The following is a 24,940-nucleotide window of genomic DNA, read 5'->3' as shown; positions in this document are numbered from 1 at the left end:
TAATAAAGTTAACATAAACAAAATTTAGTCACCATTTATTGACAATGGCAGAGTCTCCCCTCTCCTACATTATATCATTATATTGCATCAAGTCATTATGAATAGGTCTGAGTGTATGAACCTTGGTAATCAACCTATATCTGTTGACACAGTGAGTCTAGTGTTGACTTGTCTTCGTGTACACACTTCACACATGTCAAGAGTTGACATATTGACGGAATAACACACAGTGATTTAATTCAATGATATTTGCCAACTACGAAAAGTAGAGCAAAACAAAATAACTGGATACAATTGATATTATAGAAACCAAAGTATTTATTTCCTCATAATGAGTGATGCATTAATCGCTAACTTCTCTCATATCAGCTTGATGTATCACCTGCACGATTAACAACTACAAAACTTTGACCCCACGATAATATCTAATTATAGACAAAGAAATGTTTATAAAGTCACAGTCACAGTTACTTTTTTTTAATTATAGAATTACAAATTGTCTAATTTTGGTCTATTCCACCGGAATATTTGCTGCGTTCTAAATCCCATTCAATGGAGGTTCGTGTCATTTTATATAACGGCAACATTATATCGATTGATCCAAATAATACTCCAAATTATCTTAAAAATACCAAAACAAAAAATATATGATAATCGTAAGAATATGCAAATTATGCAACTTGCTTTTCTGAAAGGGATAACATTTAGCTTTACCTTATTTGTGTAAACAAAACAATTTATATAATATCAGTGTAGATAATAAAAAGTTTCAAAATCAATCTCATCTTATGCCAGTAGAAGTTATTCAATATATATATTTTTTAGCTGATTTCTTCAAGAGTTTGAACGTTGGAATATACATTTGTAATCTTCACATAGTCATTCTGGCAAACAAACAAAAAATGAAAATAATAGAAAACTGAATAATGGTATATAATATTTCTTTTTGTAATTGTTTATGTAACATACGCACCATATTTGTGCTGAGTAGAGGCAGTAGTCGGCAACTAATTTCATGAAATGGTGGCCGCATGGCCGGGTCTTCTTTCCAACATTCCAACATTATATTGTATCTAGTCATTTGAAAATAAAACAAACTGTCAAAAAATTATAAACAAAAAATAATCGTGCAAAATACAAAATTTAAATAACAAATCAAATAATAAATGGCAAATCTGAAAATTTATTTGAATATCTGAGATAATAAATATATGTGAAATTTACAGGCACTTCGGTCAAATGTATGCACATAGATACGAGTAAAGACAGAAATGCTAATGCATGATAAATAATTCGTAAAAGAATAGTCAATTAAACTCAAATTTCACACAAGAGCACGTGTATAATTGTGTGATGAAATTGTTTGCACGTATCTGTTGATCGACTTAATTAGTTGATTACTAGCGAATGGCTGTGTTATGTCTTTAATCGTTTAGGCCTATGCGAGGTTCCGGAGTGAAATTGGCTCAGTGATTTGGAACTAATTACGAGATAACCGTCGCTATTCGGACTACTATTTCTGACAGTTTGGTATTTGCAGTTATTAATGTAGTGAAAGATTAATCAAAAGATATGACGTGTCCAGTACTTAGTGTGATTGGCTGTATGATTGAAGGTTACGCCCTAGAGTTTTTATACTGCTTTGTAATTGGTTAAGGTTTTGAAAGTGAATAAAGTTGTTTTGAGTTGGTTTTGGCGAGTACACGAGGAGAAGGCAGTCTTAAGACGCAGTCTTGGAGGCAGTCTTGAGACGCAGTCTTGGGCTAGACTTGGGCCAGTCTTGCGATAGTCTTGGAGACTTTTCCCCAGGGCGTTGTGTCTTATAGAGTGCTCGACTGACCGACTAAGACGAGAGTTGAAACGTATTTCGTTGTGTGTGTCTTATTTGACTGTAAAGTTTAAGTGACTTTCCCGATCCCGTACCTCAAGGGGACGAGATATAGAGACGAGACGAGATTTCCCCTGACACGTGTGGAGATCCTCAGAGGAGAAGAATTTCCCCCTGATAATTGCAAAAAAAAAAACAACAGGAAAATGTGTCATATTCACTCATAAATACAAAGATATCACGTAAAATAAATTGATAATAACAAGAAACTATATTTACTATTGCACCGATTTAAATGTGTTTTTAAAATTTCAAGTTTTTTGTGATAGCATACACGTTCTTATTTCAGTATGTATCTTACTTTGGTTTATGTTTACTAAAGTATGATTGAAATATATAATTACACTAACATGTGTTTGTCACAATGCAGTGGTTTTGGCATTCTATATCCACGTTGAAGCTCATGTGTCAACTCATTTGGTGACAATCCTGCATACGGCACGCATCCTGTGAAATACATAAAACATAGACATTTGGGAAATTGTTATCATTAAATAGTACTATACTGCGAAAATATTCCTCTAATTAAATTACATTATATCGTCTGATGTAAGCAAGGTTTTGCCTAGTCGTGACTTACCAAAACTAAATATTTCCCATAAAACAATTCCAAAAGACCACGTGTCCGACTTCGTTGTATAGAAACAATCCAACAGTGACTCAAGAGCCATCCATCGCACCGGTAGACGTCCCTATCGACACAAATTAAGGAAAATAGAACAAACAAACAAAATGTATTGGACACACCAAAAATTGTTTAGTATTTATATAAAAATCAATGTTTACGTTAATATACGAAATTGATATTTTAATATTCTATCGAGAATCAATATTGAGTTACTCACCCTAGTTTCCAGTTCAAATTCAGCCAAGGACATCACCGCTGTCGACAATCCTAAATCAGTGACTTTACATTCTTTGTTGTAGCCAATATAAATACTACGAGATGTCAGAGTCCGTAAAACTATCTGTAATGATGTAAAGTCAGCTCATTGACCAACGGAAAAGAAAACTCACATTAATAAATCAGGAATATTTAAACTCTATATTGAAACATACCTCTTCGCTTTCTAGGAAATCCATTCCATTCGCTATTTGCATACCATAGTTTATGAATTCCGTTTTCACATCCTGGCCGCATATATCTCTGCTAGCATCAAATAAGGATGGGTCACGTGAGGACTGATAACTCGTAAGATATGTTTTCAAATCACCAAAAGGACAATACTCCAGAATCAGACAAATGGGATCTAAAACCACATAAATAATGTGACAACTTCAACAAATTGATTTTATTATATTTAATGTACCGGTAATGTAATTTAATGTAATGTAACGTAATTTACCTTTGACTTCACAACAGCCAAGATACGTAGTTACGTTTGGGTGTTTGGATAATCTACGTAACACTTCGATTTCATTGATCAGAAATTTCTTTGCTGCATTGTCATCCCTTTTTTCTTCTACAAATGCAATTATTAAATACAAATAAATGTAGTTATATTTTATTTGTATAATTCAATCATATATATTGTGCGTGGTACTTCCTACGTCCAATTCATCCAGTTATATTAAATAACATGTTCGTAAATTAAAAACACTTCTCCAATGTCACGTTTTCCATTGCGTATAACTAATAATTAGGACTAATACAAACACATCCAAACCATACATATAATGCCAGTATAACGCATCAGACATTTTTAATCATGCCTGATGATATATATATATATATATATAATTAATTCGACCTTAATTGCATTATGCGATAAAATAAAGCTCACGCAGTCACATTCAAAAGTGTTGTTAAAAGTTACGATTTTCAGAAAATTTAACACACCTTTAATGCGTCTGATAAAAACGTGAATCATGCTTTCGGCAGACACCATTTCTGCTTTAGATAGTTCCGTATATATTCCTTCTGAAATGTGTTTTAGTATATGCTTCTCTGGAATTGAATTTTCCAAATAATATAGCTGAAATATAGTAGTGTGAAAATCAATATCACTGTGGACAACCATAGGTATGAATAATTTTTCCTAGCGAATTTAATTGTATAATGCTTGGCTCACCCCACGATTTCCATTAGTAACATTTGTCACTGCAGGTTCTGAAAAGTATTCACAGACATGTAAAGTGCATTAGAATACAAGTTACTAAAACTTTGACGTCAAATATGCGCGTAAATTGCACTAAAGGGATTTGAAAATGCATAAACTAATAAACAAAGTATATATTATTTATTATTAATGAGTTTTATAACTAAAATTATTGAAAAATTAAAATAATGCAGTATAAACCGGTTTTCCTTATAGCGGGGAATATAAGATCCGTGTATATATCGCTTGACTCAGTCACTGATTTTTCCCCGAGGTGAAACTCTTCATTACTACGGGTAAAAACGAAACCATATTTGTTACGAACCAATACAATTAATAAACATGAGAAATAATGAATCGACTTTTTTCAATAAATGGAGGAAGTACCTGTTTGAAGGAGAATCTGAAATGCAAAATAGATATGTTTGATTAAAAATATTTATATTTTTGTTATTGTTTTCCGGGTTATAATGAGTCAAATAGAGCACTGAGCATACTTATATCATAATTATTTCTTGTATACTAACCCTTCCCCAGAAAATTTGCGTTTCTTTTTCGCCAACAAATGACTGATATTATTACAACTGCAGTGACAACGAGCAGGCAGATAAACACTGCTATTCCAACTGTTGATGGCGATGAATTTGGCACAGAATCTGTGACAGAACAATGGACAATTTGCTAATGGAAATGAAACGATTCGATGTAATGGGAAAAATAGTCACCATCATATGTTTCGGCCATAACACACATTCCACATTTTCAGTTGTTTTATAAGTAAACAATCAATACATTACTATGTTTTATTAAATAATGAAATTGTTTGGATTATTAGGAAAAAAACACTTACCTATTATACCTAAACTGACGATGTGACTGTCGACACCATATACATTTGTTGCTGTGCAGTTGTATTCCCCGCTGTCATAGGTTCCTATGTTAAGTATATGGAGTTCACTGTGTACATGGGTTTCATTTACTTCCACGGTGGTGATTTTACATCTTTCACATCTTGTTGTCTCAGTTGTTCCGTTGAACCAGTACACGTCCGCATGTGGTACTGCATCAACTATACAGTCTAATGTGATATTTTTTCCTTCATCTACATCACGCATATTATATTCGTCATTAACTATATTTGGGTTATCTTAAATGACAAAGTAATTAAATAGTTTAAATATATTCGAATAGCTTGATTACTCGATCATATACTGCCTGATATCACTGTAGTTTATGACGGTTAAGTACTTATTCCCTAAAATGCAAAATACAGTTAACCGCAATATACAAATCAATTCACTGAGACAAAGTAAATCGTATTATCAATGGGATGATATTGACACTCTTCTGCGGGACACAAAACAAACGGTTTTGTTTGATGCTGGATTTTATAAAAAACGTCATGTCACCCCAAACACACAGTGTAATCTTGGCACCTGAAATAGCCACTCAATGGGTGTCCGACGTTACAAGTGTGACAATCACAGAGGCGTCAGTTCAAAATTTTGAATGGGGTGATTTGCTCACCATCTCTCGCTCACTGCCACTCACCATGGTCGGGCATTTTTTTTGTGGGACACCCCTCCCCCGGTGCCGCCGCTACTGAATCAATGTCTGGAAAACAAAAATAAAATGAAAAAGTAGCTACTCAAAAAACTTACATTGTAAATATAGTCGGGAAGACGCCCTTTCAGCACTGACGTCATTAGTAATAAGACACGTGTACTCATCATCAAACTCATATCTATTTATGTCCTCAATTTCTAACGTTCCACCAGGTGAAGTTATGCTGTACCGTGGATCGTTATCTACATTTATGACGTCAGAATTGTGAAACCATGTGTACGTCACTTCAGGATTCCCATCTCCGATACACGTAATACTGGTAGTTGTTGTCACGGGTAATATTACAGCAGTAATCTCACTTGGTGAACCATCCTCTACGAATTCGGCTCCGTCTGAAAGCAAGGTACCGTTAGGAACAATATTAATAAAATATAGTCTTGAAATAACCTCTCAAGACTACATATTCATAAAGTTCCATATCCAACTACAAACATATCACAGTCAACCAACCACCCTATCCCCCACACACTGCAACAATCATTCAATAGAGAAATTAATATCAATGATTTTATATTTGTTTTCGAAATACTTACATAGAACATTAATTTTTGATGACGCGTTAGCTGTATACACTTCACCAGTGAACAGTGTATTCGTAGTATAGCATGTATAAATACCATCTTGATCTCTATTGATGGTTTGAATATGTAATTCGCTACTATGAACAGTCACATCGTCTTTCATCCACAGTACAGTTGCTTCTGGGTTCGCATCAACGTAGCATTCAATATATAAATCATATCCTTCCAGTATTTCCACATAGTCAGTGACAGTAATCTCCGGACCATCTGATGAACAGAAAGGTTATTTAAACCAGTTTATCATATTTGACGAGCATTATGTACGTGTTCCACCGAGTAAGTGATGTCTCCGTCATGTTGTCACACAAAGAATACCTTTTTCACGCCAACGCGCATTTATATACATCAACAACTATAGCAAGCTAATTAATTCTCGGGAGACTGATTTTCACGTCCTTTCTAATTAGTCTCATATTGCTGCAATGTCTACAGAATAATTTTCATGTCGAATTACTTGTGGTGAGCAGACGATCTGCGGCACAATTTATAAAACTTTCCAAAATTGCCTTCACGACGTTGATTTATTATTAATTTCGTGTAACTTTATATTCCATAACCATACAGCTTCAATAATCCCCTGCATCAATCAGCGTAGATTATGTTTACATTGAAGTCACACCTTTACGCCAATATAGGTAGTTCAGTACATGGTAGTGAACTAATTAAACGTCGTCGTGAAGCCTTTTTTGTATAGCATGTACAACCAATAAAATAAGTGAAAAATAATCATTTTTATTGATAAAAAGGCAGGCAAAGTCTCTTGGTTAAATTTTGAATAGTGTTAATTTGTACCAATAACATGTTTTTTCTACCGGACTTTTGCGAATATCCTGTTTTTTTAGGTCTACATCGGATGACTGTGTCATAGAATGCGTACATTTTACACTTCATTTAACTATTCATTAAATAGCAGCGTACTATTACAGTGTGACGAAACTAACGGACGGTATGATTTTCGAAAAACATAGATGAGTTTAACCTCAATGAATATTACCATTTATATTGCTCTATTCCATGGTTCCCTGTTGGAGTGCGATATGATTAAAGGGTGAACATATAGAGTGGTTTGAACACGGCTGCATTTTGTGCCCCTTCGGGCTTTTGCATACGACACTTGAATGAATGTATTGAGCAGTGCATCGTTAAACATCTGTGTAGGTATTGTTTGCGTTTTCGAACTTGTTGATCTAGTGTCAATAGTTACCGAAACAAAGTATGAGCAAAGTTGAACAAACTTGACATGATTGTTGACATTCTTCAAGGTCAAACAAACGACTTCATGTGAAGCGAGATATGGTATATATATATATAAATAGTAATTCTTTGTATATCTATATACTATATCATGCATACACAAATAAAACTACGCTTTTTAGGATCCAAACATTGTCAAAACATTATATTCTGTAAATACAGTGAACAATCATGCCGACAGATCACGTGCTCTGTATTTCGCTTGACATAGGCACATTATAAGATTAACTGGAGGGATGTATGATACACATAGGCCTGATGACTCAGAAGGTAATGTTGTGAACTTGCATTCCGGTGGCCAATATATAAAACACAAGTGGCATAATTAAAACACAAAACCCAAAAGAAAGTGGACTTTGACGATATGACAATCAGAATCAAATTAATCCAAGTCGCTAAATAATAAATCAAATAATAATTCGGGGCTTTCTATTTCACACGTTGCTATATATACAATGCATTAAGTTTGCCAAAATAATCAATATTTTATGGCGAAATCGTACGGTAAAAGATGATGGTTCGGGTTACCCCACTTATTGCAGATCTTTTGTATCAATGAATATTGCGCTATTTTGGAAATAAGGTATTGTAATCACTCCCAAATGTGAAAAGAAAATAGAAATTAGATGTCCTAATTTCTAATCAAAAAAAACACTTTTCATTCAATTTTGAATAAAACGTATCACCATACACACAATATTATTGTCATTGTTTTCTTGTGGATGAACATTATCAACTGAATCGACGTTGGAGCATCTGAAATGACATTGAAATATTCGTATTGCGCCAAATAATGCAACAGCGTGGCATGCCATGTCACATCTGAACGGCGATACATATCATATATATTATGTCACAATCTTCGTCATGTAAGTACAAAATTCCTTTAATAATCATATTTGTGTAAAATCGCGCATCGTGTATTTTCAGTATGAATTAATATAGCATTGTACTTGAGTACATCAACTCATCAATATTTGCTTACACTGTACGTCAAGATAAGCTTCTGCAGCATCACCGCCAAAGACATTGAAAACTGAGCATTTATAAACGGCTGAATCTTCTTTAACTGCACCATTAATATTAAGTAAACCATCGTCTATCACATAGTGTGAATCTTCTGTTGATATTATAATAATGTCATCTTTAAACCACGTAAAATTGAACTGATTGGGAATTCCGTGCACAGAACAATTCAAAAAAACATTCTCTCCTTCCACTACGAACATGTCATTTGGTTTAGGATCTATATATGCGCCGACTGAAAAGAATTAATTGTAATCACATTTATATTTGTATGACTCTTATCGCCGTTGCTGAATTTCGTGTAGGTAATAATAAGATTAAGCCAATAATAGTCATGGTACGTGAGATGCGCACTGACAATACAATGTAATTTCAGATAACTCAAATAATAAATTGACAATTCAATATATTTTTTGACTAAAGAAACGTAATAATGATTACTAAGTGGCTCCGTAAGTTGAGCGAATAAGGAAATAATACATAATTCATATTAATAGTTAATTAAAGTTTCGCCATTATTCAATTGAACTTCATTTAAAACGCAATTCTGTATAGAGCAGAAAAGTGTGTACGTGAATGCGTGCACGTGTGTGTATCTATCTAATCTTCATGAGTAATAATTTGGCGATTTCAAGAAATATTGCTAGACCTGTTATTGTCTGGTCTGTCATTACCTAGTAAGTAAAGAAATGTTTTCATCGAGCAAAACATTGATATAATATTTAAAATTTTACACACACTGTTTTCATTTTACCATCTTCGCACTTGCTAGGTTACTTTTCGTCTATTCATATCTATACATAATTATATTTAAATAGCATTACTATCAATTAATTGATCAATCTATGATCTTACCACCAATGAACAAGTTCAGGCTATCCTCTCGTTCAGGATTCAGTCCAAAGGCAGATAGTCTGCACCAGTATGTGTCTGTATCATTAACTGAAGTATTTTCTATTAGCAAACTTCCACTACCGATAACAGTATGCTTATAGTAGCCATGTTGTGGGTGTTGATCTTCAGAATTTGCCCAAATGACAAGGTCACCTTCAGAAGACGACGAACCTTTCAGCCAATATAAAGCTGGTAATGGGTATGTACATGTGACGTTACATACCAGTATAGCGTTTTCCCCGGAAATAGCAGCAACATCTTCACCTACAGACACTGATGCTTCGTAAGCTGAAAAATAAAAATGTCATGTTAGCTGTGATTGCGTTAATCAGCTGTTTGTTTTAAATAATGACCCACACATTCAGTCTTCAACAAACAATAAATACTATCTACCTAATATTGACGAAATACAGGCATACAGAGACAAACATATAAACTGGACATAGCTGGGTGTACACAGGCTCATGATGCCCGTGAAACTGCAAAGTATTTATAGTGCTGACGTCATTTAATACATTCAACTGAGGTTTAATACTTACCAGTGATATACATTATATTCGTTATTTACGATTATTTCAAATACCATAACGATATTTAATTTTTTTTGTTTTTACTGAGCAAAGTAAAATAAATGTAGCCATAATAGATTTGTATGTGTCGACCTCTGTAATTTAATTTATTTTTGTGTACAGCACAATGGCAGCACGATATATTTTATCTTATAATATGTTATCTATTAGAGTGATATCAGTGTGTCTAGATTAATACATTATGTATTATAGAATGACTGTGTGCCAGTTAAATAGTCTAGTCACGAAGGTCGTCGTTCGCATGTAAGAATACGGTGACCGTCATCTTTGTTATGAATAACACAATACAGAATGCGTAAATATTGACTCTTGATGCTGGTGTCCTCGAGCGTATAATGTCACTGACACCGTCAAGCAATTCTGTCGTGGCTCCTATATCCATGATATTGTATATAATATAACGCAGATTATATTGTTGTTTGTTAAATTTCACATCCACAAAAAAAAACTCAATCCGAACTAGATATACACGTATACCACGCACATGTGTTACTTCTTTGAATATTCGTCTACTTGTCTTCAATATTAGCTCATTAAACTTCGTATTGTTTAATGTTTTCGTAATTACTTTCCAAATCTGTATTGAATTAATGCCTTGATTTGACTCACCTGCCAAGGAAGAAATATTGCATCACCATAAAAAAGGTCATCGACATATCTTATGCACAAATAGCAAAAAAAGTCGTTGCCCATAGGAAAGTGTACTACAAGTCTTAAGACCAAAATGCTGTAATGCTATGATTGGCCACTATACGGAGCAAAGACGAATTGTAGAGACATGTATGGTACACATTCTAGCGAAAGAGTTTTGAAGTAGCCTAGGTGTGATTAATTCCATGCCTTTAATCTGTGCGAATATTACATATCTAACAGTAAATATCAGAACTATACACAACTAGGAGGGATGTACACTTATAGCAGGGTAGCATTCAACTATTCAAGGTTGACGTGTGTTTAGATATGGCGACTATCGCCACTGCATGTTATTTCGTGTCTAATGAAAATACAGTTTTGTCTAGAGGCTAGTAGACGTGATGAGCATCTACTTGTTTTCGAGGTGCAAGGTGACTAGTGATGATACCTGCGACAGGTAGTGAGACGATCACATGAATTTTCGCTTCTGTAAAGGAAAATAAATGCCTTTAGAAATGATTCTCGTGTACCAAGTGGTAACATAATAATTTAGATATGAGCTAAGACATGGATGGGACATGTGCTTGAACTAAATTTGTATAGGGCAAGGAATGGAGTGAATATATCTGTAGGTGAATGTTAATAACTTGGAAGCAGCATTTGGAGAGCATACCAAGCTTCATCTAGATGGTGCACAATTGGTATGCAAATTATAGTGGTGCAGCGCCACTCTATATTTGGCAAGCATGTGTCGTATGCGTGTCGTGATGAAACAAATCTTATTTTGAGGCAGATTTATTTATATTGAGGTGAATGCAAAAATCTGTATATTGTATTTGTGTTGTTGTATGTGTTTATATGGTGTATCAGGCGCACTGCTTACTAGAATACGAGTATTTAAGAAATGTCTACATGCTGATAAATTGACACTGCTCCATAAGTGCATGACGTATATCCACATGTACTAAACTGTAATTGTTTTAGTTCTTTTTGCATCACAACGTTAACATATCTGTCGTAGTTGCAGGGAAATCCTTGTTAGGGTAACATAAGTCAACTGGTGGATCATGTGCATTATTGAAACCTATCAATAAATGACTCGAAAAATATTAAGCAAACATGTAAAGTTATGGAATACAGCTCGAGATATTGCAAAAGCGAGAGCATATATGAAGTAAATGATAATTGCAAGATATCGTGCTATTGAAAAAAGTGTTGATTGAGCAACGGAGAGGTGACAATTTCCTATGGTGGCGCTATTTAAGAAAACACGGGGAACTAAATATAATTACAATATGAATGAATCTGAGTTCATGAACCTTGATCACCAACCCGTATATATTGACATAGTGAGCGTAGCGCTGGCTTGCCTGTTTGTACACAGTCCACTTATGTCGATAGTTGAATCGCTAATAGCAACTAAGTTAGTATTACATTGCTCATTGCTCAAGCAATGAGATCAAATTGAGAGGTTTTATAATTAAAAAAACACACATCTCAAATCAAACCAAAACCGGACAGTGAAAAATGCTGATTCTGTAATATGTTTGCACATATTTAAGGAATTGAACTGCTCCCAGTGCTCGTAACTTGGACGATGGTCTGCAACAATTTAGAGCTATTATGATACAACAATGTGGGATAGCATAGCTATTATAATATGATGATTTGGGAATGTCTAGCTAATACAAAACAACTGTTTGGGTAGGTTTGCTTTTAACATTCTAACATTTACAAGATGGTGGTCTAGGCAGACTAGCTAATTTAAAACGGCAGGGAACTGTGTTCTGATTGCAAGAACATATGTGTCACCATATGTGTGTGGAACAGGCGTAGATTCATAGGCAGAATGACAGGGGTCACAATTACAAGTTACCCGTGAATTGTTAATAAAACCTAACAGCGATCTATCACAGGGAATATCACGCGTAAACAATTTGACACATTATCATATTAATTATATTTTCGTAAATGTGATAAATAACAGCAAACTCTGATATCAAATTACGTCATTATATGATAGGCAACCGTGTAGAATATATCCCATGGCGTACAGTATATTTATATGTTTCACACAACCACTGTGCAAAAGCAAACGACCATGTAAAATTGTCCATGGAGGCTCTATTGATGAATCTACTCAGGCAATCTTAAATGTAAATACCATATCAGTATATTGAGTACATGAACCTTGATCACCAAACAGTTTATATTTACATTATGACAGTTATGTTGACTTGTCTGTTTCTACAAACTCCACAGTTGCAAACAGTTAAATCTACTGAGTTCAGTATTACTTATTTAGTTGATTGATCTAGCATAGTGTATGCGTGAACCAATCTATTTTTCTTCTTTCTATACAATGCCACGATAAAGACAATATTGTATTGGATGGACTTGTCATTGTTGTATAGCTCTCCGACAATGCACCAAGTATACGCACTGAACGTTTAAACATGCACTTGATCCGATGCAAATAGTAATGTGACAACAAGCTGACTGTAGGCCTTAATAATAAATATTACTAATTTAGAACCAGTCCGGGAAGATATCGTAGCAATTTTGTTTATGGGGTAGTTTCTTTCCATCAAGTGGATTTACTTACTCTATTGTTACAGTGTGTAATAGAAAAAAAATATTTGAAGGAAGCTACTATGCACTATAACATAAGCTATATCAATGTGGTCGTGCGTAGTGACATGTATTTAATATATCACTTATTACAAGGAAGCACATTGTTTAGTAACTGAGTAAAAACTGTCTTGTGTTGTGGTTATTCTGTTCGACACATAACGAGCAAATATTCTTTAATGGCACTGATTAAAATGGGCAGGGATACACCGTTTATTCGTTATATTACGAGTTACCCGCATACATATCACTTTCCCCTTCAAACCATACTTCATGGCGCTAGAATACCCAGTGAATGGACTTATCAGTGAATATATGGCGGATGCAAATGCTGGAATATCTGAGATAAGCCTCGTTGGATTATCATCGATTGCTAGAGACGTTTCAAGTGGTATGCCATTTCTCAAAAGAAAAGAGGTATTGGATTTTGTTATTCAATTCATGTAAGCATTCATGTTAATATATAAAATTAAGGAAAAAAGTCACAATAGGTCGGAGTTATGTTAATGTGCTCGCGATATTTTATATTTCATCATTATTTTTAAGCACATTATAATCTCCAACGAAAATATATTTATTTATATTTATATTTATATTTACATTTATATGTACGAATTATATTGTTTATTGTATGTGTTATAAATTGAAAATTAACTCATGAAAATGGTCATAACCACAGACTGGTATCAGGGAATCGGTAATGTAATTTTAGAGTTACGTAATGCAAGTATACCTCAGTCAGCATTTTTAATATAAATATATTTTAACCACATGGATGTGTGCCGATCAAGTGGTTATCATTAGAGTGTGTATTCGGTCAAATATTTACAATTAAGAGTGATGTATGGTCATATGGTGTTGTTTTGTGGTAGATATTTTCACTGGGTAAGATAAGAAAATATATAAATAATATTTAATATTATATATAGAAATTAATGTACCACAATATTGTACACTACCTAGACTTAAATTGTCATGTGATAATAAATTACTTATCATTTAAAAGTAGTATCTGAAAAATCGTCCACACTACATTTATAATATAATTTAATCCGCATTAACTATGTTCTGATTTCCAGGCGACAAACCGTTCCCAAATATATCCGGCAAAGATTTCATACGCAGAGTGGAACGAGGCCTTAGATTAAAGCAGTCAAAAGAAAGTGACAGTGAAATGTAAGTTACGTTGTACCACCGGCCTTGTTCGTTTGATTGTTCATCCGTTTGTTCTTTCTTACATTCATCCACACACCGTATCGTATTGCAATTGTATTGTATTACACATTTTCATTCGCAAATTGATTGCTTGTTTTCACACTATATCTTATGGCAATTGTAGCTACAATATTATGATGCGATGCTGCGCAGACGATTCCTCTAAACGTCCAACATTTGATGTTATTGAAATGCAACTTGAAAACAAGGTTAAAATCCATGCGGTATGTACTGCCACAATTCTCAAATTAACACCAAATTTATTGACAAGAACTATATGCTTATTAAATGACATATATGAAATTGTCAAACTCAATACATTCAATGGCAAATTACATGAGCGACTGACTCAACTAAGTCCTGTGCAGATACATTGGCAACTTGCTTGAGATATATGCATAAATACTTACATACAAACTGATAAAATGTTGTCTGCTTTACAGGGATACCATCATCTACCGAAAGAAATACAACTGGTACTAATGTTTAAATAATGATATTACATATTTTTAAAAGTCGAATGTATTTCAAAATATCCATAGTTTTTTGGACAATTGTTGTAATTACTAATATTAGCTTCGACACTCTCCTATGAGTACATCAAAAAGCTTATTTTGTTTGTTGTGATTGTTGGGCAGCTTATAGTATATCATTATTCTCACATATGTGAAAATAATTTCTCTGATATAACTGATATATAAACGTGTTCAGACCAGTGAATTACACAGAACTTTTTCAACGCTTTAGGATATGCAATCGCGCTATAAACAATTCCATGCAAATAAGTTTATTGGATTGCATTATTGTAAACTTAAATTTAAATTAATGTCAAATCACAAAGTTTTTGTGTCAAACTTTACTTACATGTCATGAACTTGTAATATTTGTATTTTTTTTACATGCGGGTGAAACATAATTATGTAACGTTGTTACACTTTATTAGGTTAATGAAATGGCATGTCTGAACATGTGTATTCTGTCCACTCTTGCCGGAATTGATAATTAGAATTTTATATTAGTTTTTTAGGTTCATTTTTTTCAACACCAGGAAATACGCGAATGTCAAATTCCCGTCGCTGTCAGATATATGATTTGATACGGCACACAGAAAAGACGTATATCTGTCGTCGGTTCTTTAGGAAACTAAACTATTTGGTTGAGAAGCACATGCTTAGTTTATGTTTTGCTGAATGACAAAGTAATTTAGTAACCTCAAGAAAATTATTGCACTCAAGAAAAGTTCGCATTGAAAGCAGTTGGATTTCTTTGGCCGGCGTTTTGCGACTATCATAATAAAATATTCATGGTAATAATCACAATAACTGTCTTGTCTTTATATACTTATACAAGTACTTCACCATATTAACTAGCTATGGAAATCGAATAATGTGAATATTATTGTATTTCATAATATATACTACGTTAATAATAGATACAATACAATAGGGTATTTACCTACCTTTATCTGTGCATGATGTACAGAGTGTTTGTGTATACTATAAATACGTTAGTAACAAAACAATGTATTTCCTTATAATAAGTAATGCATTGATAATGGTGATTTGAGCGACCGCATTTGTCCTATATCAGGTTGCTTTTAGGGAAACGAGTCCGAATGCAACGAGTCTGTTGATAAATGTAAAATTAGGAACATGTTTAGCTTTATCTTATTAAGATAAGTCTTAGAAAAACATATCTGATTCAAAGTAATTACTATGTAGTGTACCTTCTAAGTAAACCATCTAGTAGAGAAATATGGCAAACTCGTATTGACCAAAATAGGTTAAGTTCATATTCGACTTTCAAGAACAAAATAATTCCCTTCTCGGTTGTAACTAATGATATTTCAGTTTAAACCACAACTAATTATTTTATATAATCCTTGTGAATAGTTGACTCGATACATTGAAATAACTATATATTATCTACGGATTCTGAAATCATCACAAAGAAAATATATTGTACAATATTAAATAATACTGCGTTAGACCAATTTAATCCATGGTGTCATGATCGCATCATAACCGTTCTTCCACGCTAGAACGTGCAACCATATGAGGCCAGAGAAATTAAGACAGGACTACATGAGTAAAGATGACTCTACAGTACTGTTTCGTAAAGTACATGGAGTACCTCACTCATCAGGAGTTAAGACTTAAATAAACCACCAAAACAGACTACGTTATAAACGTTACTGGTTTGCATAACAATGGAGTGGGTTACGATATTAAAACTAGTTGTTCCACATTATATTGTGTCTAGTCATTTGCATTGGGAAATTACAATTACCCACCATTTTATTGCCTGCGCCAGCGCGAAGCAGTGTGCAATGAAACAATCAAATATTCAGTTATCTTCAAGGTACTGCCGAGTTAACGAGCACCTTACAGCAGACAGACAGGTATATTGTCAATTTAAGCACCTTTTTAATAATAATAAAGCACAAATAAAATGACGTATATAGGCAATTACAGTGTTGATATAAAATAATTAATGTTGTTCAATACTGTAACAATTATAGCAATACTTCAAGGTAAACAGTATCAGCTCATAAGTCCCATCACGTTAATAAAATAAACAACATTGTCAACATATTTAACGAACACATGGTTTCTCACAGATGTTTTGAAACGAGTGCAAATCTAAATAAATCAGTAGCGCTTCACACATTCATTATGCCTACGTTACAAATATGTAATATCATAATATGATGGCGCCGTGAAAACATTCCCTCGCACAAGTCGATGTAATTACCATATGCATAGTTTTGAGTACATGAACCTTGGTTATCTACCATATCTATTGGCACAGTGAGTATAGTGTTGATTTGTCTACGTGTACACACTTCACATATGTCAAGAGTTGAATTTTTGTGTGAATAACACACAGTGATGTAATTCAATGATGTTTGGCAACAACGAAAAGCAGAACAACAGCCAAAATAGATAATATTTATATCATAGAAACTAAAGTATGTATATCTTCATGATGAGTGATGCAATAATCGCCGACGTCTCTTATATCAGCTCGATGTATCACCTGCACGATTAACAACTGCAAAACGTTGACCCACGATAACGATAATATCTATTTATAGACAAAGAAATATTTATATATTCACAGTTACATTGTTTTTAATTATAGAAATACTAATTGTCTGATTTTGGTCTATTCCACCTGAATACTTACTGCATTCTAAATCCCATTGACTTAAGGATCGCGTAAATGTTATTTTATATAACTGCAACGTTATAGCGATTGATCCCAATAACACTCACAAAATAGAATTATGTTCCTAACAGGTTTTCTTTTTTTGTCAAAATTATGTTAAAAATACCAAAAAAAAAAAAAAAACAATTATATGAAAATCGCAAGGATATGCAAATTGCTGTTCTGAAAGAGCTTACATTTAGTTTTACCTTATTTGTGTGAATAAAACATAATTAAAAAATCATTATTTATAAAGAATGTCTCAACAAAATACGTAACAGCAATATCATCTCATGCCAGTACATATATCAATTTTAGCTGATTTCTCCAAGAGCTGGAACGTTGGAATATTCATTCTTAATCTTCACATAGTCATTCTGGCAAAAAAAAAAAAAAACGAAAAAAAAAAAAAACGGATTTTGAAATTAATAGAAAACTGTATAATGGTATATAATATTTCTTTTTGTAATTGTTCATGTAACATACGCACCGTATTTGTGTTAAGTAGAGTGAGTAGTCGGCAACTAATTTCATGAAATGGTGGCCGCATGGCCGGGTCTTCCTTCCAACATTCCAACATCACATTGTATCTAGTCATTTGAAATGAGAACAAATTAAGATTCGCCTGAGGGATTATGAAGTTAGTATTTACCACTGCGATCTCATGCGCGCCAAGTGTTTAAAACATAGTTTGTCGTAATTGAAAATAAAAAAAATAAGAAAACTGTCAAACAATATGAATACAAAATAATCGTGCGAAATACATAATATAAATTAAAAATCAAGTAATTAATGGCAAATCAGAATATTTTGGCTGCACTATAGGTACATGCAAAGGTTGTATGCTACGGTCAAGCCCTTTCTTATTTAGTTTATTTGTTAATGAGCTTGCTTTCTTTATGGATAAGCATGACAATGGGAGTATATTCGTCACACATGATCTCATAAATATGGGTATTTTACTGTATGCTGATGATGTTGTCGATGTATTGGATATGTCTATTCTACTGCAGAGAAAGTTAAATCAGCTAGGAACATTTTGCGATCATTGGGGCATGACGGTACATCTAGATAAAACTAACACTGTACTTCCCCGCAACAGATCTTATGAACAAATGGCCATACAAGGGCATTCCAGTTAAGGTAGTAAAGCAATACAGCTATCTGGGTTTATATTTTCATCAAAATAGAGAAAACATTGCAGCCAAGGGAAAAAGAGCGTTATATTAAATACAGGTTTTATTAAGAATCTTTGTGGTCTTCCTATAAGTGAAGCTTATTAAATATGTAGCCGAAATATGGGGTTATGAGTACTCCATAATTGTGGAGAGGGTGCAATTTATTTTGTTGTAGATTTGTATTAGGGGTTAACTCTAATGTAACTACTGAAGTGCTTGGCGAATGCGGGATACTACCCATTTTCAGTACTTACATGCAACGTTGCATTTCATACTGGTTAAAAATGGATATGCACCGGTATCCTAGGGCCTGTTATAAAATGGTTAAAAGGCTGGACTCGGCAGTGAGGGTTATCAGAAGATCAGAGAGTTACTGTATCGATATTGTGTTGGAATTGTGTGGATTGAAGTTTTCTTATGTTTATTTCACGAAAGGTTTTGTAATTGTTATCGTCAAGAATGGTCGGTAGCGATTGGTCAATCAGGTATATTGCGTTGTTATATTAACTTCAAATCTTTGTTAGATCCAGAATTGTATTTATCATGTATTATGACCTTATAGTTTAAATTTGCTTTGGCAAGACTTCGGTGTTCATGTCATAAATTTGCAGAGGAGACAGAACGGCATAGTAATTCAATAATTCCTCTATTTTATCCATTGTATGAGCATTGTTGAGCTGACTGGATTCCTCGCCGTTTCAGAGTATATCCATCCAACGAAATATGTGTTGCTGTATCACTAAATCACTAAAATCCGGAAACACAAATAAACTTTCAGTATATGTACATAACTCTTTCAAAATCCGTGACAACTTTCTGTAATTTTGAACAAATTGTGATGTATGTTTTTAATTTGTTATTATATTGATTGATGTGATGTGCAGAGGCTCTTACCTTTGAATAAATTATTATATATACAAAAAAATGTGAAATTTACAGGCAGCTCGGTTAAATTTATGCATATAGATACGAGAAAAAACAGTAAGTAAATGTTGATTGCAAATGTATTATGAACAATTCGTAAATGAATAGACATTGGAACTCAAATTCCTCACAAGAACACGTGCATAATTGTTGAGAAAACAAGATATTAACAAAAGACTATATTTATAATGGCACCGATTTGAGCGTGTTTTTAACATTTCAAGTTTTCTGTGATGATATGCACGTTGTTCTTATTTCAATATGTATCTATGTTTACTGAAGTATGATTGAATTATATCATTACACTCACATGTGTTTGTCACAATGCAGTGGTTTTGGTATTCTATATCCAGATTGCAGCTGATGTGTCAACTCATTTGGTGATAATCCTGCATATGGCACACATCCTATGAAATACAAAAAAACGTAGAACTTTAGTAAATTGTTATCATTAAATTTTACGATACTGCGAAAATATTCTTCTAATTAAAATGCATTATATCGTCAGGTGTAAGAAAGGTTTTGTTGCAGTCGCGACTTACCAAAACTAAATATTTCCCATAATACAATTCCAAAAGACCACGTGTCCGACTTCGTTGTATAGAAACAATCCAACAGTGATTCAAGGGCCATCCATCGCACAGGCAGACGTCCCTGTCAAGACAAATTAAGAGAAATAGGACAAACAGCCAAATTAATTAGACACACCCTGACAAGTGTTTGGTATTCATTTACAAATTAATAAACGAAATTGACATTCAAATATTCTATCATGGACCATTATTGTGATACTCACTCTAGTTACTAATTCAAATTCAGCCAAGGACATCACCGCTGTCGACAATCCTAAATCAGTGACTTTACATTCTTTATTGTAGCCAATATAAATACTACGAGATGTCAGAGTCCGTAAAACTATCTGCAATTGTGTAAAGTCAGCCCATTGAACAACAAATAAGAAATGCACAATAATAAAATATTTAATATTTAAATTCCACATGAAAAACAAACCTCTTCTTTGTCTAAGAAGTCCATTCCGTTCGCTATTTGCATGCCATAGTTTATGAATTCCTCTATCATATCCTGGCCAATTCCCCTGCTGCTAGCTTCAAATAATGATGGATCATGTGAGGACCGATAATTCTTAATATATGTTTTTAAATCACCAAATGGACAATACTCCAGAATCAAACAAATGGGATCTGAAACGACATAAATAATGTCACGACTTCAACACATTGATTTTATTATATTTCAATGTAATGTAATTTACACTTGTAATGTAATTTACCTTTGACTTCACAGCATCCAAGATACGTAATTATATTTGGGTGTCTGGATAATTTACGTAATCCCTCGATTTCATTGATCAGAAATGTCTTTGCTGCAATATCATCTCTTTTTTCTTCTGCAAATGCAAATATTAAATACGAATAATGTAGCTTCATATTTCATTTGTATGATTTAATCTTGAATATGAAACTTGGTACTTCCTACGTTCATCTCAAGCCAGGTATATTGGATAAAATGTTGGTAAATTAAAAATACTTCTCCAATGTTACGTTTTCCATTGCTTATAACAAAATATTCACGACTCATGCAAACACATTACCGCATCCAGCCAATATACTATCCATATAATGTCAATATAATGCATAAGACATTGTTAATAATGCCTTATGATATATCATTAATTCGACCTTAATTGCATTATGCAATAAATAAAGCTCACTCTGTCACATTCCAAAAGTATCGTTAAACGTTATGAGTTTTAGAAAATTTAACTAAACACACCTTTAATGCGTCTGATAAAAACGTGAATCATGCCTTCGGTAGACAAGACTTCTGCTTTAGATAGTTCCGTATATATTCCTTCTGAAATGTGTTTTAGTATATGCTTTCCTGGAAATGGATTTTCCAAATAATATAGCTGAAATATAGTAGTGTACAAATCAATATCACTGTGGACAACCACATGAATACATTTGCCATGCGAATTTAATTGTAAAATGCTTGTCTCACCCAAGGATTTCATAAGTAACATTTGTCCCTGCAGGTTCTGAAAGTATTCACAGAAATGTTAAATGCATTAGAATACAAGTTACTAAAACTTTGGCATCAAATATACGCGTAAATTTCTTTAAAGCGATTTGAAAATGCGTAAACTAATAAACAAAATATACATTGTTTATTATTACTGAGTTTGATAACTAAAATTATTGTGAAATTAAAATAATTCAGTATAAACCGGTTTTCCTTTTAGCGGGGAATATAAGATCCATGTATACATCACAGGACTCAGTCACTGATTTTTCCCTGAGGTGAAACTCTTCATTACTACGGGTAAAAAACAAAACCATATTTGTTACGAACCAATATCATTTACAAACATGAGAAATAGTGGAACAACTTTTTTCAATAAATGGAGGAAGTACCTGTTTGTAGGCGAATCTGAAATGCAAAATAGAAATGTTTGATTAAAAATATTTTTTATTTTTTTTATTTTTATCATTTTAAACTAAAGCAGGACACGTAAACGTGTTCCGGGTTATAATGAGTCAAATCGAGCACTGAGCCTACTTATATCATGATTATTTATTGTATACTAACCCTTTCCCAGAAAATTTGCGATTCTTTTTCGCCAACAAATGACTGATATTATTACAACTGCAGTGACAACAAGCAGGCAGACAAACACTGCTATTCCAACTGTTGATGGCGATGAATTTGGCACAGTATCTGCGACAGAACAATGGGCAATTTGCTAATATAGACATGTGGAAATGAACAATTCGATGTAATGTGAAAAAATTGTCACCATCATATGTTTCGGTCACACATATCCCACATTTTCAGTTATTTAATAGATAAACAATCAATACATTAATATACTTTATTAAGGAATGAAATTGTATGGAATATTAGGGAAAAAAACTTAATTATTATACTTAAACTGACGATGTTACTGTCGACACCATATATATTTGTGGTTGTGCAGTTGTATTCCCCGCTGTCATAGGTTCCTATGTTAAGTATATGGAGTTCACTGTGTACATGGGTTTCGTTTACTTCCACGGTGGTGATTTTACATCTTTCACATCTTGCTGTCTCAGTTGTTCCATTGAACCAGTACACGTCCGCATGTGGTACTGCATCAACTATACAGTCTAATGTGATATTTTTTCCTTCATCTACATCTCGTCTCTCATATTCGTCATTAACTATATTTGGGTTATCTTCAATGACAAAGTAATTAAATAGTTTAAATAGATTCGAATAGCTTGATTACTCGATCATATACTGTCTAATGCCACTGTACTTTATGACGGTTAAGTACTCATCCCCTAAAATGCAAAGTGCAGTTTAACCGCAATATACAAATCAGTTCACTGAGACAAAGTAAAACGTAGTATCAATGGGAGTATATTGACACTGTTCTGGAAGATTACACAAAACAAACTGTTTTGTTAGATGCTGGGTTTTATAAAAATAACTTATCGGGCGATGGTCAGACTGTCATGTCGTCCCAAACACACAGTGTAATCTTGGCACCTGAAATAGCCACTCAATAGGTGTCTGACGTTGCAAGTGTGACAATCACAGAGGCGTCGGTTCGAAATTTTGAATGGGGGTTATTTGCTCACCATCCCTCGCTCAGTACCACACATTTTTTTGTGAGACACCCCTCCCCCGGTGCCTCCGCTACTGAATGTCTGGGCAACAATAATAACATGAAAAATTAGCTAATCAAAAAACTTACAATGTAAATATAGTCGGGAAGACGCACTTTCGGCACTGACGTTATTAGTAATAAGACACGTGTAATCATCATCAAATTCATATCTATGTATGTCCTCAATTTCTAACGTTCCACCAGGTGAAGTTATGCTGTACCGTGGATCGTTATCTACATTTATGACGTCATCATTGTGAAACCATGTGTACGTCACTTCAGGATTCCCATCTCCAATACACGTGATACTGGTAGTTGGTGTCACGGGCAATATTACAGCAGTAATCTCACTTGGTGAACCATCCTCTACGAATTCGGCTCCGTCTGAAAGCAAGGTACCGTTAGGAATAATAATAATAGTACTTGGTCCTTGAAATAACCTCTCAAGACTACCCATCTTCATAACGATCCATAACCAACTACAAACATATCACAGTCAACCAGCCACTCTATCCCCCGCACACTGCAACTGTCATACAATGGAGAAATTAATATCAATAATTTAATATTTGTTTTCGAAATACTTACATAGAACATTAATTTTTGATGACGCGTTAGCTGTATACACTTCACCAGTGAACAGTGTATTCGTAGTATAGCATGTATAAACACCATCTTGATTTCTATTGATGGTTTGAATATGTAATTCGCTACCATGAACAGTCACATCGTCTTTCATCCACAGTACAGTTGCTTCTGGGTTCGCATCAACGTAGCATTCAATATATAAATCATATCCTTCCAGTCACATAGTCAGTGACAGTAATCTCCGGACCATCTGATGAACAGAAATGTTACTTAAACCAGTTTATCATATTTGACGAGCATTGTGTAAGTGTTCCACCGAGTAAGTGATGTCTCCGCCATGTTGTCACACAAAGAATACCGTTTTCACGCCAACCCGCATTTATATACATAAACAACTATAGCAAGCTAATTAATTCTCGGGAGACATATATTCACGTCTTTTCTAATTAGTTTCATATTGCTGCAATGTCTACAGAATAATTTTCATGTCGAATTACTTGTGGTGAGCAGACGATCTGCGGCACAATTTATAAAACTTTCCAAAATTGCCTTCACGACGTTGATTTATTATTAATTTCGTGTAACATTATATATTTCGAGACCATACAGCTTCAATAATCCCCTGCATCAATCAGCGTAGATTATGTTTACATTGAAGTCACACCTTTACGCCAATATAGGTAGTTCAGTGCATGGTAGTGAACTAATTAAACGTCGTCGTTAAGTCTTTTTTGTATAGCATGACTGTGTCATAGAATGCGTACATTTTACACTTCATTGAACTATTCATTAAATAGCAGCGTACTATTACAGTGTGACGAAACTAACGGACGGTATGATTTTCGAAAAACATAGATGAGTTTAACCTCAATGAATATTACCATTTAGAATGCTCTATCCCATGGTTCCCTGTTGAAGTGCGATACGATT

The 24,940-nt window shown here is 33.8% G+C and overlaps 2 long non-coding RNA genes across 2 annotated transcripts; both read right to left on the bottom strand.

Annotated features, from left to right (window-relative positions):
* Nucleotides 1-3,776: 3,776 nt before the first annotated feature.
* Nucleotides 3,777-4,020, bottom strand: LOC144346460 (uncharacterized). The gene is made up of 2 exons (XR_013419526.2): nt 3,961-4,020; nt 3,777-3,864 (listed from the first exon to the last, which is right to left on the bottom strand). It is a non-coding gene; the product is annotated as an uncharacterized LOC144346460 (long non-coding RNA).
* Nucleotides 4,021-21,544: 17,524 nt separating this feature from the next.
* On the bottom strand, nt 21,545-21,809 carry LOC146745960 (uncharacterized). Its single transcript, XR_014929430.1, has 2 exons — nt 21,772-21,809; nt 21,545-21,679 (listed from the first exon to the last, which is right to left on the bottom strand). It is a non-coding gene; the product is annotated as an uncharacterized LOC146745960 (long non-coding RNA).
* Between the last annotated feature and the right edge of the window lie 3,131 nt (nt 21,810-24,940).

This window comes from Saccoglossus kowalevskii, chromosome 5 (genome assembly GCF_978046115.1).
Source record: "Saccoglossus kowalevskii chromosome 5, keSacKowa6.1, whole genome shotgun sequence".
Lineage (NCBI taxonomy): Eukaryota > Metazoa > Hemichordata > Enteropneusta > Harrimaniidae > Saccoglossus > Saccoglossus kowalevskii.
The sequence above is the reverse complement of the archived record's forward strand: the minus strand, read 5'-3'. Positions and strand labels throughout refer to the sequence as shown.